The sequence below is a fragment of the Cyanistes caeruleus genome, chromosome 6, assembly GCF_971803275.1.
Source record: "Cyanistes caeruleus chromosome 6, bCyaCae1.hap1.1, whole genome shotgun sequence".
NCBI lineage: Eukaryota > Metazoa > Chordata > Aves > Passeriformes > Paridae > Cyanistes > Cyanistes caeruleus.
The window spans coordinates 65,287,262-65,303,281 of record NC_141706.1 but is presented as its reverse complement, the minus strand read 5'-3'; the positions used below and the strand labels follow the sequence as shown (position 1 = coordinate 65,303,281).

General features: G+C 46.0%; 1 protein-coding gene across 50 annotated transcripts in view; it reads left to right on the top strand.

The window, feature by feature from the left end:
* The window catches only part of KTN1 (kinectin 1), a 74,953-nt gene that overhangs the window by 3,661 nt on the left and 55,272 nt on the right, over nucleotides 1-16,020 (top strand). For 11 of the 50 annotated variants that reach the window (XM_086895471.1, XM_086895451.1, XM_086895477.1 and 8 more), the window contains exon 2: nucleotides 15,501-15,637. The exons of 37 other annotated variants lie outside the window; for them this stretch is intronic. The gene's annotated coding sequence lies outside the window, so the exon portion shown is untranslated. Of the gene's footprint in view, nucleotides 1-1,919; nucleotides 2,024-15,500; nucleotides 15,638-16,020 lie in introns of those variants that run through there. 2 more of the 50 variants (XM_086895478.1, XM_086895462.1) reach the window with 2 other exon arrangements.

Genomic DNA, 16,020 nt, shown 5'->3' with positions numbered 1-16,020 from the left:
AGCACCTGGGCTGAGTTCCCTGTGTTTGAACTCGTCCTCTCCTGGTCACTGCCATGCCTGTGTTTAGGACTGCTGCATCTAATTAGATTATATTAGAATGAATAAGTGAATCTCGATAAATGAGCTTATGGGGGCACTGTCGGGTCAGCTCAGTCCCTAAATATAGGTCCTGGGCAGAGGGCAGGCTTGGTGCAGGATCTCTCCATCCAGCAAAATTAAACAGAGATCTCCTGGGAGTGCACAAATTACACTGCCTTGACCATCTTGTCAGCCTGGATGCTCCACTGTCTTGGTACAAGAAAATACCAAAGTCCACCCAAATATGAAGATTCTTTAATTAAAGCTTGGTGGGCAGTTGGAAGGGGAAGTCATGGCAGTGGAAACTCTAATAATGTGAGGTGCTAAAGAATGCAAATCTCATGATCCTTTTTAATGCTTCCAATTTAACTAGAGGTGAGGTTTTTGTTTTTTTTTTAAAGTCTCTTAGATACTCTTAGAAAACAGGGAGAAAGAGGAATGGTACCTGTTACATGAAAACTTTGGAAACAATCTCTAACTGTACTAACACAAGTAAAGAATATTATCTCCTTGTGTGGTGCTAGAGTAGTTTGAGTGTTCAAGCCTTGAGTTTTGCTGTGGAATGAGTGTGGGATGGGAGGGAGGGGAGAGGGGCAGGAGCTGTAAGGTTTGTAGGGTAATCAAGTTCTTTGCAGCTCTCCTTCTTTTCTGCAATGTTCTGTTTTTGTTACTGCTTTGTGCTCGTCCTGCTTATCAAAATCCACAGCTCTAAATTGCTGTTGCTGAAGAGAAGTAAAAGTAGTTTCTTCCCCTTTTCTTCCCATGAAGATTTATTTAGAGGAATAGGATTTTTTCTGTTTCAAATGAAAGCTCATCTTTGCTTGTTCATTGCTGGGGCTGCATTGTAACTTGGAGAAAGTGTATGTAAATCAGTCATGTGGACAAGCTACACATTTTGTTGCACTAATAATCCCTATTATAAATAGTGTTGTCCTCTGCTTGCATTTACAGCTCTTGGATGCTGCTCTCAGGTGTGCAGGATTTTCTCTGATAATGAAACACAGGGAACAGCTTTTCTTGCAGGGTATTTTTCTCTTTTTCCATTGGACACTCTTCCTTCTGGCTGATCCCTCTGCCTGGCTTCCCTGTCTGGCTCTGCTCACAGCCAGGCAATCCTGCAAATCACTGCTCTGCTGGAGCTGCTGCATCACAGCTCCCCTGCTGCAGGAAGCATCTTTAAGCCCTTTTATGCTGTGAAGTTGAGGAAATAGAGCAAAACTCCTGTTTTCCTTCAAGTTGCAGTTGAATGAGTAATGGAGCATCAGGGAAGGGCTCTTTTTCTCTCGGAAGAGTTGTGTTGATGTTATCCAGCAAAACACAAGTTCTGGTTTTGGGTTTACACCTATTAATTGAATAGGTAACCTTCTCAGCCTGCCTGTCTGGTGTCCAGCTTGTCCAGCATGTGTTGAATGACCCAGAGAAAATCAAGCTGGAGTTTAGAATTATGTGGGTGTCAAAGGCTCTTAAAGCCTGGTATATTTATGCCTGTGATTCATGGTGCTTCCAAAAACAATTCAGCTCTCATCCTGCAGAGGGGAAGTACCTCAGTCCAGTGTTATCAACTTTTGCTTAGCTGCCAGAGCAATATAAACTCAACCAGAGTTATTTTGGGCTTCTTATTCTTCTGCTTCCAAATCCCACCCTGCAAGTTCCTTGCAGAAGAAATGCTGGCTTAATTCTGTTTTATACTCTCCTGTATGGACTGAAAACGGCTAAGCAGGGTATTTTATTTCAGTGTTGTTTTAGTACATCTCATTCCTGTCTGGGGTGTGAAAAGATGTCTTTTGTCCGCTTGCTACCACACAGGAAGGAAGTTGTTGAGTCTGGGAGATAAAAGCTTTATCTCCTCCCCTGCAAAGGACAAGCTGCCCACTCCTGGGCCGGCACCACTCTGCTCTGTCCTGCCTGCAGTTAGGGAAGAGGGGAAAACTTTCATGGGAAAAATGTGAGTGGACTCAAATCTGTTTGTAAGTGCGTAGCTGTCAAGGAAGGTGATGACTAAGCTGTTGCACAAGGTGCAGCTCTTCAGGGAGCTCGCCAGGATTGGACCGGATCATGACTGACTCATAAGAGAGCCTATAATATCAGTCAGCTCCTAATTTTAATTATTACTGGTTTGATCTGACCACTGGCCATGACTGCTTTTCTTTCCCAGCCAATTTGCTGTGGGGTTTTAAGTTGGACAGTCTACATTTGCTAACAACAAATTAAAAAGTCCAGTTTATTGGAGGAAGTGAATGGTTTCCAGACCTTGGGTGGGAAGTGCTGTGTGGCAGGAGCGTTTAAGATGTCTTATGTCTTGCATTTGGCTCACATGGGTGTTTCTCCATCAGGCACCTGCCCTGTGCTGCTGCCAGGCTCTGCCACAACACTTACCTGCCCATTTGACAGAAGGGAAAGCAGAGGCAAAGCAGGTGAAGATGCCTGGAGGTCTCCAGCAGAGCAGCTGGTGGTGTCTTTTTCTTGGTCCCATCTGAGACCTGAACCCACCTGGTGGGTGACCTGCATTGTTGGATAGTGACAGGACAAGGGGGAATGGATTTAAACAAAGAGAGGAGAGATTTAGATTAGATATTAGGGAAGAATTGTTCCCTGTGAGGGTGGTGAGGCCCTGGCACAAGTTGCCCAGAGGTGTGGCTACCCCATCCCTGGAAGTGTTGAAGGCTGGGTTGGAGAGGGTTTGGAGCAACCTGGGATAGTTGCTTCATGGCAGGGGATTGGAATGTGATGATCTTTAAGGTCCCTTCCAATCCAGACCATTCTGTGATATGATACGATATGATATGATATGAAACTGCTTTCCTGCAGCAGCCAGGACTGTTCCCATGTGCCCCCTTCCTTTCAGGGTCTCTTCCCTGGTGTGTGTGTGAGGCCAGGCTTAGCCCCAGAAAGTGATGTTACTTCTTGCCTCCCAAACTGGTTTGAAAGGCTACCTTGGTGTTTGGTGCTGCTTTGCCCTCTGAGTTATCACTTAGTGTTGCAAGTGGGCATCCCAGCTTGGCTTTCATGTAGGCATTGCCTTTAATTCTCTGTGAGGACCAAAATCTGGTACATGGAACCAGTTGCAGCATCTCTGCTGCTCCTCTCTGCTTCAGCTCTAGGTGTACCTGAGAGCATCACCATGGCTACAGCAGCTCATAGCCACTGCTATGAGCTTTTACAGGGCATTTTCAGATCTGAGAAGTGATGGGAGTTTAGTGTGCATTGCCAGGAAGGGTCCTTTCCCCCAGGACTAGGTGGGAATTCTTTTGCCTCCTTTATCTTGCTGTTCTCCAGGGAGAATTTGTGTCCTGTCCTTGGAGCAGGCAGTGTCTGCAGTTCTCAGGGGGTGTGGTGCTGGGAGCTGGCAGCAAATGGAGTTTACAGGTCAGTGCTCTATCTCCTGTCACACCTACTGACCTTTGCTTGGTGCAGCACCTGTTGGCAGCACAAGTGGCTCCAGGTATGATGGAAGGACAAAGGACTAAGCTGCTTTTTCTCTTCATGCTGCCTGGTTTTGTTTACAGCAGTGGTTGTGGAGGTCCATCAAGCTTTACTTCTCCAAGCTCATGGAGAATTGTGCTAAGAAGGTTCCTCCCAACCCTGTCCCCAGCATGGACAGTGAGCAGCATTGTCCAGAAGAGAGGTGGAGGTGGCATCTCAAAGCCTTGGAAACAACCAAGCTGCCTGGAGGATTTATGGAGGTTTTGTTAGGATTTTATTGGGTTCTCTGGGCTTTCCCATGGCAGCTCAATGGGAATACTGACAGTTTTTCCTTGTTACCTTTACCTAAGGTCACTTCCATATCTTCAGCCTGTGCTACACTACTGCTAGGATTGGATTGCATGCTAAATTTAGTGAACCTTTTTACAGCTTGGTTTGTGTATGTAAAACCAGAGGGTTTTTTAGCAGCTTTTTAAGGGGTTAGAGCCTGGTTCAAGATGCCCAACAAGGCCAGGCTTTCTTTGCACAGGTGGCAGCACCCCAGGCCAGGTGTGGGAGGGTTCTTCTCTGCCTCAGTGTACTTCCACACAGGGATTTGCTGAGGTGCAGAGCCCGTGGGTGGGAGGGAGGGCTGTGGAGGCACAATTAGAACTTGCATAACATGGTCTGCAGTCTGAGGCATGTGAGAAGTGCTGGCGAAGGGGTTGGGTTTCAGAAGTTTTAAAGGCTTGTGAAAATTCTTGATCAGATGTTTCCATTACAATCCTGCCTTTTTCGGCCCCTCCCACCCTCCCCTCCATCTCCAAGTTTCTACCTCTTTTCTGATGCTGTTTGTGTGCCAAAAGAAGAATTTTTTGGCTTCATGTCTGGTGTACCTATTTCTAACTAAATTTTTTAATCCTTGCTTGGCATTACAGGCTACTGGAGCAATAGTTTGAGATGTAACTTAAGTTACAAATAGATTTAGATCTGTGTGGTTGCAATGAAATGTTTGTTCAATTCTTGCATGCCAAAGGAGGAGCAGATTGTGGGACAGCAAAGCAAAAGGAGTGAGAACCCAGAGAAGCGTGAGAGAAATGACCTCAATTACTCTGCATTTCTGTTGCTGAGCATTTTTAGGCCTTTTTAACAACCTGGCATGTTCTTGAGTTCAGATCAGTGCTGAGCACGTTGGGGCGGGTGTGTGTGCTTGTGTTAGGAGGCCGTTTTGGGGGCAGAACTCTGGGATGTGGGGTTCTTGATTTTAACTCAAAACTCTTCAAATATGCAACTCACTGTTTCCAGCTTCTCTAGGAAACTCCTGCAGTCTTTGGTCACAGGTGGAAAGAACCAGGAAACCTTTAGAGATGTGCTTTGAACATGCCTTTTGCAGGGTTCTCATGTGGCTCTCAAAACTGCACTGAATGTGGGGCTATGCAGTGAGCTGGGCTGTGGAGCTGGGACCAGTAAGGAGGGTTGCAGCATCCTCTGGGCTGCTGCTGCTCAGAGGAGCATTAACAACCCTCAGTATCACTCATCTGGGGCATCAACATGAGGAAGATAGTGAAAGAAAGCTCCTTCACCATGTGGTTTGGGTGTGATTCGAGTATTAAGCAAGTATGTGGAGGAGCTGGAGCCCTTTCCCTGCTGCTGGAGGGGAGTCTGGTCCCCTCCTCTGGGTGTTTTAAGAGGCAAATGTTGCCTTGGGGTCTGCTGAAACACTGCACTGATTCCTGAGTACATGTGACCTTCTTAAACTGCCTGCCAGAGCCTAAAGGATGCGGGTGATGACACCAGAGATGACACCAGCTGTGTATCATTTCTTCAGCTGTGAATGCCTTCAGCAGACTGGTCAATGAAGCACAGAGAGGTTAACAAGGTGAAAAGAAGCCTTGTGGGCAGGAATGTGTGGTGCTGCTGTTCAGGAGCACATCTCCTTGTTGTGGAAGCTGAAAGGATGGCATCTCGGTGGGGCTGTAGCCAGTGAAATTCTTGTTGTAGTGCAGGAGGTGTTTTGGATGATGAGGTGAGCTCTTAGTGCTGCCCTTGATAAATGAGATTCGTGCAGTGTCTCAAAAGAGAGCAGAGAAAGGCCTTAACGCTTCACCTGCCTCAGCAGGGAAACGGCCACAGTTCTGCAGCAATTTCTAAAACTTCATGTTGTGCTTTTAAATAGAGTTGGAAGTTCCAGCTTGTGATGCAATTTTTACTTTGAAATGCACTGGTGTAACTTGTATGGTGCCAGTCCTGCAGGGATTGCTTCTAAAGCCTCTTGTTCCTAAACCATTTTAAAACTTTATTTCTAACAGTATTAACAGCACCATATTCTACAACATGAGGGATCTGGCTTGGATGTAGAAGTGCTGTCTTTGTGCCTGCATGATAATGTGCTTTAGGATAAATGCTGAAGGACAGCTTTGCTATGGAGCAGTCAAACTAACTCTGTCTACTGTGGAAGTTTTCATGATGGAAGTTTGTTCAGCCTTCAAATTTGCAAATTTCTGCTGGAGCAGAAAGTCAGAATATCTGCTGTAGTAAGCCCCATCACCAGCAGAACCTTCTGTGGTCCAAATTCAGTCCTGAGCATACCTCTAAACATTCCCTGGCTTCTCAGAGGGTTTGTAAGTAGAATGCTTTCATCTGGCAAATGATTTTAAATTTAATGCACAGTTGAAATAAAATCCAGCCCTCTTTGGAGGTGTTGTTCCTAACGTGACTCTGGATTAAAACTCATTGATTGCTACCAGCAAAAGAATGGAATGAAACACAGTGCCCCTGCTCCATGCAGAGGCTGCAGATTGACCATTACAGCACCGAGCACCTTGTTGGATTGAGGATTGAGAGTGTTTTCCTGACTTGAAGCCCAAATGCAGCCATGGCCCATTGCTGCCCATTTGTTCCCCTGCCAGCATTGTCCTCTGGCTTCAGCCCCTCCCTGCAAGGTGGGAGCAGAGGAAGCAGGGCAGGGTCCTGTTCCTTGGGTGCAGTTCAGGGCAGCAGAGCTGTTCGTGCATAGGAGGGAGGGTAGCAAGTAATGCCTGCTCAAGCCCGGCTGTTCAGATTTTCCAGTGTTTTTGTGTCTTTCTGACCCACGACTTTGGTGTAGAATATTAAAAATAGACATGCTGATGCAGTGCTTACCAGGCTGTGTAGGCTGAAGAGGAGGCAATTCCAGCCTCGTAGTACTCCCTAAATTCTAGTTTGATAGTTGTGCATGTTGGTGATAATTTCATTTATGATGCCTCTGTCAGTTTACAGGAACTTTGACTTCTGTGTGTTTAGTCTCTGTTTCTCTGGTCATCCAACCTGAACTTGAAGGAAGCTTTCTTTTTAAAATCTTGGGGTTGAGAAACTAGCTTAACTGCATATCCCTGAGCTTTAAACTCTTGGCACATTTGAAAAATCATTATCACTCTATGAACTTTGGTTGTTTAACTGATAGATACTTTTCCCCCTTATTCTTTTATTGTACTGTGTGTGGTGACAAAGAAGAAAGATCTTCCCTGTTGATTCCTCTCTGTTTGCAGCTGAAGAATTATCCAGACTCAGTCTGATGATGGGGTACAGCAATCTTGTTTCACTTGCTGCCTTCTGATGCTCTCATTTAGCTACATCTGTGCCACATTGACAGTAATTTTGATACAGCAATCCCATGTTTTCCCTTTAGAGACAACTGAAATCACTCAACTCCTTAGACATAATGTGTGCAACAAATAATGCCTTGAGACTTCAGGTAGTTAGAAGAAACCACATGAAAGCATCTAGATCTGATATGATTCACAATCACTGAAGTTTTGATTTCCCTCTGAGCTATCAACTCTTCTCTGCCTTGCAGCCTGTTCCCAGCACAGCTCAATTTCATTTTCCTCTAGGAATTTGGGTAGATGAGAGCATCCGTCTGCTGCTGGCTTCTCCTTTTGTCCATTGCTGTTTGACAATGGGATTGTCGAGTCACTGAGAGGTTAATGAAGCTTTTTTTCTTTTTGTCAGTGGTCCAAGCTCTTTGTATAGCTGTGTGGAACAGCACAGTGAACAGAAATAATGGGAAAATCTTGTTGCTGGAATGACCGGGGTTGTCATTTTGTGATACCAGGGTAAAGAACTGCTTAAGCTTCAGGCTTCTGGCTGTGTTACGGAGTGGCTGAGCACAAATCCCTCGGCAAGAACATTAAATATTAGTTTCTCTGTGTTCTCCTTGTGTCCAGCAGTGCTGGAGCAAGGAGAGAGAATCTGAATGATTACAGTCGGTTCAGCAGTAGCTCCCATTTGGTATTTAGGATGGTTTTGTTACGAGCCTTTTGGGGTTTGGCATTGGAAAAAGGGTAAATTGTAGCCCTTAATTATGAAGTGTGGGAACAATTGGAGCCGGACAGACAGGCAGCAGTCCAGCTCCTCTTCCTGAGCGAGCAAAGCTTTTGTGCTGTGCCATCCCACTGCACAAATGACCATGCCGGGCTGTTGCTGGATTGATTGGTTTTGATCCCTTTTAGGAAGGGGTTTGGAAGCTCTGATTTTAGGTTTATCACAGTAGTCAGGCTCCTGCCCTGTTGCTCTGAGCATTCCTGTTACTGTGGCTGCCACAAAGAATTTCCCATGGAGGGGAGCATGGGATTAAAACCCAGTTGTTAAATCCAGTTGAACTGGGACATCAGTGTCTTGCCTTCTGTGGGTTCAGTGACAAAATAACTGCGATGAAAGATGTGAAATTGCTGTGTTTTGCTTGTGCAGGGAATGGAGAACTTTGAGGGGGAATTAAGCTTGGGATAGTGTGGGATGGATGGCACGTGGGTGAGCTGTGACTTGCTGGATGTCACCTGGGACACTTCTCTTGTCCTATCTCTTATCAGCTTGTGGATGAGGCCACCCAGCAGAGCAGGGTGGCAGTGGGATTTACAGGAGTGCTTGCTGGTGGCAGTGCTCCAAGAAACTCTCATCTTTTCACTCCAGGGCACCTCTCCAGGCTGGGTTTTCCCTACAGTTCAGTCAAAGTGCACCTGTTATCACTCAGACCTTGCTGCTGGCCCCAGCCGTGCCTCCTTTCCAGGCTCTCATTGCAGCAGAGCTCATGCTGAAAAATGGAAAATACAGAACTCCTCTTTGGGACACAACTTCACTTTTTTTTTCTCCTTTTTTTTTTTTTTTAAATTTTATTTTCCCCTCCTGGGAGCTGCTGAGCCTCTGTGGTGGCTGGTGTATGCATGGCCCTGCATTCTCCTGTTGGGAATGTTAAAAATACCAGCTACAATTTTCCCTTTCCACATACCAAAATATATTAATGTGCCGCTGCTTTGATTAGTCATTTCCTCCTCTTTTGTTCCTTTCACAACAGGGTAAAGGGACAGTGTGTGCACACTTGAGTAAAATCTTGTCTGGTTAAGAAGTCTGAAGCTAAATAGATTCTCTTAGGTTAATACCTGTCTTTGTTGGCAAAAGACTTCTGTTCTGATCCCTTCAATATACATTCAAAAATAAGTCTGGATAAAGTCACTTTTATGGTGTTCAGACTAAGAATATCCTTGTGTGATTTATTTTTGTAGTGGAAAGAAATTCTAATATGAACAAGATTAATATTCTTACCATGAATTTAATATATTCTTGCAGGAAGACCTTTGGTGATACATTGCTATAGGAAATTTTCCAAATTCACTTATTTTGGGGTTTCTTGTCTTCCTCCTGTCCCATCACCTTTGTGCACACATCGTTCCTTCCCTGAGCTCCTGTGAGACCTCAGTGTGGGTGGAAACTTGGTGAAAGCAGCAGTGTGACACTGTTGGGCTGTGTGTGGCTCAGTTTGGGGGGTAGTTCTGGCAGCCTCTGCACCCTTGGGCTGTGGGGGTACAAAGGTTAATAAATCCAACCTATAGGGACCTGCTAAAGTTGCTGTGAGCAGCTTGTTTGCCCTTGAAGGCTGAATATTTTTTGCTTCTCTGTTGCTGTGGCTGCCTTAGTGAGAAATTTGGGAGAAAAGCTTTAGCACCAGGCAGTCTGGAGAGCTGCAGAACAAGTGGTAGGTTTAAAACTTCCTTGTGTGTGTGCAGGAATTCAAGTGAATAAGCTAAAAAGTTGCCTGGCGAGTATAGCTAAGGGCAAAGTTGAGTAGAAATCTGGAGAATCGAGCAGTAAATTAAGACTGATCTCTTCTCAGTTACATCCAAACTTTAGAAATACAACCCATAAACAACATGCCATCCTCTTTAGCAATCTGTCGTGGTTTTCCTGTCGCTCTGGCGCCGAGGACGTCTGCTGTGCCCTGGATTCAGACGGAGGACAGCTTGTGCCTGCCTGGGGAGGTGAGGCTTGGGCAGCCTGAGGGGAAAACTCTGGTGCTGGGGATGTGCAAAGCTTGCAGAAAGGGGATTTTACCTCTCCTGGGATGCACAGGCAGGTAATACACTCGAGTCTTCTCCTTGACTCTTTGCAGCTCTTGTATATAAAAAGCTGGGTTGTTTTTTTGAATGAGAATTAGCCTCCCAGTACTCGGATGCCATTCATACTTTCACAGAATCTGCTAAGGCAAAAAAAAAATAAAAAGCTGAACCAAAGACCTTTGCTTCTTTTGTTTCTGTCTCCTCTTATTGTACATTTATTTTTTAAAATATTAACAAGAATTCATAACACAGGAATGTGTATTTATACAGTTACATTTGCTATATACACTGGCAAAGGGAAAATGGTTAATTCCAGCTGTTTTCTCTTTGCAGATTGCTGTGAAGGTATGAGAGGAATTTGAGTACTGAGAAGCTACTGCTCATACCTGCTTTCCTCTGTTACAGAAACATGGAATGATTTGGGTTTGGAAGGGACCTTAAAAGCCATCTTATTTCCACCCCATGCCTTGGGCAGGGACACCTTCCAGTAGACGAGGCTGCTCTAAGCCCCATCCAAACTGTATTTGAACACTTCAGGAATGGGGCAGCCACAGCTTCTCTGGGCCACCTGTGCCAGGGCCTCCCCAATCTCACAGCCAAGAATTTCTTTCCACACTTGGAATTGGATGTAAGGAGATGAAAGGTCTGTAGCAGCCCTAAATTTCTCAGGAGGTGATCTTAATTATTTTTTTGGTTTTACTTGGAAGTTGGGGCTCTGCCTTATTTGTGAGCAGAGGGTGGTCAACTGCATCATTCCCATGGGTGCTGCAGACCTTGTTTTAATTGAGTTAAAGTAATAGAGCATGGCAGGGGTAGGTACAGAATGAACATACACTAATGCACTTTCTTCCTGTGTCAGAAGGGGATTAAGCTGTATTAGAGTGAGCAAACCCAGCTGGGCTCAGACCTGTATTGTACCTGCCCTGGCTTTTTAGGGACTGGTAGCTGCTCCCTGAGGCTTTCTATGGGTCCAAGGTGAAGATTAGACTGTGAATGCCTATTTATACACTAGACCACAACAGCTGTCTTCAGGCCTTTGTTGAGGTGCACAGTGGCTTTAAATCTGTGTAAATGGCTTTGGTGTGTGGTAAAGCTGAGCTGCTATGGAGTGTCACAGCAACCCAGATTGTACAAACTCCTGTGAACTTCCCAGACAGCTAATTAGAATAAAACCAGGTGTGGCCTGGTCCCTCCCTCCTGTCCAGGTGCTGGGCAGAAGCAGATTTCAGGTGTGGTTGTGTATGTTTAATGCTTTTGCCTGTCTGACCCAAGAGCCTTGGCTCGAATCTGGCTTGTGCTTTTGGATGAGCTTGTGTTGCAGGAGATCCCTTGATGCTCAAAAACTGCACGACATATGGAACTGCTGCTCAGACTGGGAACCTAAACTCAGCTCTGGCCATAAATCTGCTAGATTTGGCTCTTATTTGTAGTATTATTTTGAGAAAATTCTGTGATCTTTTTTTTTTTTTATGCCTTCCTATTTTGAGAAGTATCACTTCCCAGTTCCCTGTGCACGGAAGCGGGTGGTGATTGAAGAGCAAATGTCTGATCTGGTCCCTGCCTGCATGGAGAGCAGGGAAAGGGGAAATGCTTACCCAAAAAACCTGAGCTGGCTGCTGGGGTGTTTAAATGCCTCTCAAATAGTTCAGGGTGGTGTGGGCAGAGCATGTCTGTACATGAATGCATGAAGGAAGGAGCTGGGGAAGCCTCAGGGGTTCTTTGGAAGTAGTGATGGGAAGATGCAGACTTGCTGAGTAATTCCTGCTGGAAGAAAGAAACCTTTGATTTTTACAGGCACTTTGGGAAAAGGTAAAGATAATTTGTTATCTTCTGACTCTGGAGATAATAGGTGTGTGTGCCTGTTAGCTGCTAGTTATTTAAAGAGGAAACTTGCAGTTTCTGAAACCTGGTGGAGCCAAGGGCATTTTTTGCTGGTCCTGACGCATGCTGGCTTTTATCCCAAGTAACATCCCCTCACAAATACTGCAAGGAATGTTTTGGATTCCTAAGCTTTCCTGTGCTGAACAATATAGACTCATTTAGGTTGGAAGAGCCCTGTAAGATCAAGTCTAACTATTCCCTCAGCACTGCCAAGGCCACACTAACCCATGTCCCCAAGTGCCACATCCACATGGTTTTTAAATCCCTCCAGGGATGGGGACTCCAACACTGCCCTTGGCAGCCAGTGCCTGACCACCCTTTCAATGAAGAAATTTTCCCTAATATCCAAACAAAACCTCCTCTGGTGCAACTTGAGGCTGATTCCTCTTGTCCTGTCCCTTGTTCTGTGGGAGCAGAGCCGGAGCCCCCCTGGCTGCACCCTCCTGTCATGGAGTTGTGGAGAGTGAGAAAGTCCCCCCAAGCCTCCTTTGCTCCAGGCTGAACCCCCTCAGCTGTCCCTGGTGCTCCAAACCCTTTTCCATCTCTGTTCCCTTTTCTGGATGAGCTCCAGCTCCTCAACATCATTATTTTCCTGAGGGGCCCAAAACTGCCTCTAGGACTGGAGGTGCTGGAGCAGTGCCCAGCACAGGGGGAAATCCCTGCCCTGGTCCTGCTGCCACACTATTCCTGATACCAGTGTATTTGTGCCCATGCTTTGCTGAGCCCAGTGGGCTGCTGCTGTGACAGGGTCTGTGCAATTTGGGGATATTTCTGTGAGCTTCCAGGCAGGAACACAGAGCCTGGTTGTCCTCGCTCTGTGCCAACAGCAGGCGTGTGCACGTTTATCCCGGGCTAAACGCGAGGCTGCTCGCTCCGCTTTCGCTGATGCTAATTCCAGTTCTGGGCTCTATCCTACAGCCCAGGTGGTTTCAGGGCGTCAGCTGCCGCCTGCTGAATCCCTGCCCTGCATTATCTTGTAGGAACTTGCCTGAACAGCCAGGCTTTGGTGGAGGTACCTGGGTGCTCCCCACTGCCGGCGCTGGGACAAGATCAAGGACATCTGCTGCTGCTACTGGTGGCAAGGTGGTGCAGCCGTATTGCGCTCCCGGCTTCCCCTCGGTGCTGCTGCTGCTGCATTTTGTCAGGTGTTGGCTCTGAAGCTGTAGTGAAAAAACCCTCAGAAAGTAAAGGCTTTTGTGGAAGCAAAGCTACTCTTTCTGGAATTTAATAAAGAGCTTGTCTGTGTTAACTAACATCAAGCGACTGAGAGCAGACAGAGCCCAACAGATGGTACAAACAGCGGCATGTTTGGAATGGAAAATATTTACCTAGAGGGTATTTGAAGTACTGAGCTTGTGCTCTGCAAATGGCTTAATTGTATCAGTGTAATAAAGTGGAGAGCAAGATTTATTGACAAGTTTTGCTCTGCTCTTGCTGTCAGCACCTTGGAGGGGGTGTCAAGCACTGTTGAGCTTCCCTTGAACAGGTCTCCTTCCTGGGAAAAGGAGTTTTAGCACCCGAATGGCTCAATTGGTGTTTTTGAGTGTCTGCAGCTTTCTCCTGTGGCTGCACAAATCATGCTGTCAGGGCAAGTATTGAAATGAAAAATTCAGAGCTTGAAATGCTGTTTATTATGCTTCCCCTCCAGTCTTGGGTTTGGGAGGATCGGTGTAAACTGAGCATGGAAATACAGATATAGAACTATAAAAACTAAAATTATATTCTTTAAAAAGAATACAAATATGTAGGTTAATTTTTACCCTGAGTAATGTGTGCAGTTTGAATGCCACAATGTAAGGAGGTTATAAAGGTATTGGAGAGTACCCAAGGCCCATGGAAGTGGTGAAGGGTCTAGAGGGGAAACCATGAGAGGAGTGGCTGAGGTCACCTGGCTTGTTCAGCCTGGAGGGGATGAGGCTGAGGACAGCCTTCATCCTGGTCTGCAGCTCCCTCACAAGGGGAAGGGGAGGGGAAATGCTGATCTCTTCTCCCTGGTGACCAGCAACAGGACCTGAGGGAACAGCTGGAGCTGTGCCAGGGGAGGTTTAGGTTGGATTTCAAGAAAAAATTTCTTCCCCAGAGGGATGCTGGCACTGCCCAGGCTCCCCAGGGAATGGGGACAGCCCTGAGGCTGCCAGAGCTCCAGGAGGGTTTGGATGATGCTCTCAGGCACAGGGTGGGATTGTTGGGGTGCAGGGCCAGGAGTCAGGCTCTGATCTTTGTGGGTTCCTCAGAATATTCTATGACTCTCTTCTGTAACTTTCTGATTCACCACTGGGATCAAAACTCACAGGTCCATTTAGACCTTCAGCTTTTCTGGCTGCTGAGTGCCTCATGTGTGACTTCAAACTGTGCCATTTTAGAGGTGACCCGTGAGAAGGTTGTGTGTGATCTTACTGGGAGCTGTGCCTTTTCTTTATGTAGGTGTCAGGTGGGGTTTATGTTCAATACCTTAATTGTCCTGTGAAAAAACTGCTCAGTGTTGGTGTTGTCTGGACTGGGTGTTTTTGGGAACACTTCCTTCCCAGTGTGGCTGACCTGCTGAAGTTAGCCAGGTGTTAATGAACTCAAGCAAGTTTGATGGGCTAAAATCCCTGCCTGCTCCAGCAGCTCTTTCGTGTCACATCGCAGCAGCTCCGCTGTCTTTTGTGCCTTGTCTTGGGGCATGAAAAACCCATCTTGTTTTTTCAGTAGCATACAGTGCTGCTTAAAAATCCCCAAACTAAACCAGCCTAAGCTGTACTTCTGCAGTTTTCCCACACACTGTACTAACACTGATGTTAAATGAACTACCCTGAGGTTTTTCTGGCAGCCCCCCTTCCTAGAGCTCGAGCCCAGCAGTGCCTTAGTCAGGTAATACTCACAAACAAGTCACAGAGTTGCTCTTGCTGTATGAGTGTGGAATAGGCTGAACTTCTTGTTTAATTTCACACCTTGCCTGTGGCAGATGTGGGTTTAGTTGCCCAAGTTGCTGGGCATCATCTCTGGAAAAGCTCTGAGGGAGGATGAGCTTGGGAATGAAGCTGTTTTCAAGAGGATCCTCTTTGCAGCTGGCTGATACGGAGCGTGTTCCAAACTGCGTGCAGATCAGGGAGAAGAAAAACAGTGTTATCTATTTGAGGAATTTATTGAATCCAGATACTGCTCTGAGACTTCTTGCTGTGTTCCTAGTGGCTGTTGGATGTGAGCTGCTTGCCAGCTTGAGAAAATCCCAGGGAAATATCCCAATTAAAGGAGCTGTTGCCTTAAGTAAATCATACGTGGTATCTCTTAAACTCCTTAGTATTTAAAAAAAGGCACCTTGGTACCTGTATTTCCCCCTTTAATGTTAGTTTTTCAAAGAGGCACAAATCCCTGGAGATTATGTGCATTTTGGGACCCAAGCATTTATAGAAGCCGTGCTTCTCATGTGCTGGGGCTAAGCTATGAGTGACTCATTAGCCAGATGGAGCTATAATTTATTTCTATCTTCTCATGTAAGTTAATCCCCTGGACCTAAACTGAATGAATATCCTGTGAAATGTGGTACCTTCACAGAGTGAAACTTGAGATTTAAATTCAAAAAGGCAGAGGGTGGGTTAGAAAATCCAGGGCAGCTTGAACTGCAGGGGAAGTCAGGTGCAGGCAGTAATAGCGCACTGGAGTTCAGAAATAGTTATTTTTCTGTGGCACGGGGAACAAAAGTGCAATTCTTTTGTTAAAGGCGGGATGGGAACAGTAACTGGGTCTGTGCACTGCCTGGGACAGATGCAGCTTGTTCCCCTTTTTCAGAATGACTAAAGGGATGTTGTGAGGTCTGGAATTTACGGGTGAGACAGGAGCCTGTCTGCAAGGGGGGAGCCTGGCACGGGTGCTGGACTCTAAGAAACGTGATCAAGAGCAGGTTGAATATCACATAAGAATGAAAGGTGAGTATTTAACCAAATACCTTGAAATTTAAATGCAGTTGAAGTCACTGTGCATCTGTAGGGAGAGGGAGAGCAATGTGATTGCTACTGGGAGTGTCTTGCCTGGGGTTGTGGGTTTGGGTGGGTGGAGAGAGTTCTCTGAAGGAGCTGCAAGTGATAAAAGTCCCATTGCAGCACTTCTGGAGGAGAAATGCCTTTTTTTTTTTTGTGAGAGTTTCTCTTAACCAGGATGGTAAAACTAAATGGAGCAGTTAAGCTGGTAGGTGAAGGTGTGTCAGTGTAGCATTTGCTTTTTTCTGCTTTAATAGATTGAATTTCTTCATCCTGTTTCTTTCTGCATGGCATAGAATTTTTCTTCCCATATAGATTGATTCTTTTTTTTC